The following is a 2,407-nucleotide window of genomic DNA, read 5'->3' as shown; positions in this document are numbered from 1 at the left end:
ACAGGTGATATTGTAATTTTTAAGAAAATCCTAAGAATTGGTGTAATGTTGGTAAGGAGGTTGTGATATGGTGACAAAAAATAATAAAGGGACAATGTGTACAAGTGACCGGTGACAGCCGAAAGACAAGTGCAGTGAGATGATGACAATAAGACAGTCTGTGACAGTGATGGGTGACAGTAGGGAGGCGGTGAGGTGGAATGGTGACAGATGACAAGCTAGGAAGAACGCAGCACGCAGAATCTCGCCATCCATTTGGCCATCAGGCGATTCAGGTGTCCTTTTCCTCCATCTGTAAAGTGCCTCTTCATGAGGTGGATCCACAACAGAACTTCAAGACATGGGTTTTCCCAGGCGTCTCACAGCAAGGGGGTTCATACACCCCCACGTTCCTCCAGGCAGGCGCCTCTGCCCCGAACTTTGATGGAGGCTGGCGTCAGAAAGTGGGATCCCTAGGACGGCGTTTTGCCTTGGGTGGCTCTGGTTTCTAGCATTCAGGATCATCGAGTACCATCTGAGCTCAGGGAGCAGAGAGGGAATGGAAGACGTCTTACTGGGACCAGATCTGCGGGTGATTTGGGGGTGACTCTGCTGGTTGAAGAACTCCCAGGATAGGGTCTCCAGTCTCCCGGGAAATCTGCATGCAACCAAAAGTTCTTTCTGTTGCTTGCAGTTTAAGAATCCTGATGCTCTGGGCCACGTACGGTCGGTAATGGGTAACAGAGTCACAGCGAGGTGAAGGTATAAAGGTGACAGGAGACAACATGAATGTCACGGGCAGTGGAGTAACCGGAAAGAGCAAGGTGTCCCGTTAACGGGTGGCAATGAGAGGGTCACAGCAGTGGGTGACAGTGATGGGTCACCCTGTAATAGAAACTTGGTGATGACTCAACATTGATGGGGAGACTGTGTGACATGCTCTGCCCTTGTGACAGTTCTGGCTGAGAGTCTAGCTGTCCCTTCACGACAGGTGATGTCAAGGAGTGACTGCATAGGTAGCACTCCAGTGTGACCACATCCGTGAAGGGCAGCAGTTAACTGACCCAGGCAGTGGCGCCACTGGGAGACAAGGCTGTGACAGTAGAGGGAACGTGATGACCGGAGAAGTGCTTGCTCTGCTGCAGATCCTGTGTGCAGGGACTTCCGAGAGCGCCAAACCTCCTCTGTCTCCCCACAACCGATGGGGTCCTTCTGTACGCGCTTCCACAGAGCAGACGGGGATAACTCTAGAACAGAATCACTGCTGGGCTTAGACATCACAGCGCTGGTCATGTCGCGTCCCTGGTGTGGTCCGTCCCTCTCCACCCTCCGCACACCTGCTGCCTTGCTTCTGGGGCAGCCAGAGCTTGTCCCGGTGCTTCAGAGTGGAAGATACTTGCTGACTAACGAACGGACCAGGTGAACCTTGTCAAAAGAGCCCAGGAAGGAGTGACAGAGGTGTCCCTGGAAGCAGATCCATCCACAATGGCCACTGGGCCCTCACGCACTGGAATGCCACACCTCTTGTCACTGCTGTTCCAATGATCCTGGAGTTTTCCCTAGTCCACCCTCCCCATGCCCAGCATCCCTCCTGCAGCTTCTCGCAGGCTCCAGGAACCTCCCTTGGCTAGGATGCCCCAAATCTTGTCCCTGAAAGTTCCCTCTGCCTCACACTCCCCCAGCCCAGCCCTGGAGCTCTTGCTGCTCCCCAAATCTAGACCCCACAGTACAGCCTCTGGAGTGACTCCCCTTTCTGGGAGCCTACCCTGGCTCCCCTCAGAGGTGGGGGGCGCCTGCTGCAGGCTCCTGGGTGCTCCTGGCTCCTGCTCACCCCTCCGACCTCCCTCTTTCCTTTCTCCCTTCTCCCACAGCTCCAGCCTCACTCAGCTCCCGCATGTTCCAACCCCTCTTGTCTCCAGGACCTTGCCTGTGCTCTTTCCTCTGCTTTTCTGCTTCTCCTTCATCTCCGGAGCCTCCCCCATCCCCAGGCAGAGCCTCCTTTCCTCCCTCCTCCTGGGGTCCTCTCCCGCCCCGGAAGGTCAGAGTCCAGGTCTGTCTCCTGGGACCCACACTGGGAGGTTCTAAGAGTGTCTCCCTCACAAGGATGTTTGGTGATTAAATGAGATAATATGTACACAACACTTAGCACCAAGTGCGGCACATAAGCACCCAATAAATATTAGCTCAAATTATTATTTGTTACTTATTTAGTACATTCCAGAAATGCTATGATGGAGACATGACCAGCACAATCAGCTCTGGAAATTCAACAGAATAAACTAACAATTTGGGGGTGGAGACAGGAATTTTGAACTGGGCTTTGCCAGATGCATAGGAGTTTGCTGAGTGGAAATAACAGCTTCAGGTCCAACTGACAGCTTCTGAAGGATTTCCATATTTAGGGTCACTGGTGGTGTCCGTTTTTAAA

This window comes from Pteropus vampyrus, unplaced genomic scaffold (genome assembly GCF_000151845.1).
Source record: "Pteropus vampyrus isolate Shadow unplaced genomic scaffold, Pvam_2.0 Scaffold510, whole genome shotgun sequence".
Lineage (NCBI taxonomy): Eukaryota > Metazoa > Chordata > Mammalia > Chiroptera > Pteropodidae > Pteropus > Pteropus vampyrus.
Note: the sequence above shows the minus strand (reverse complement) of the source record.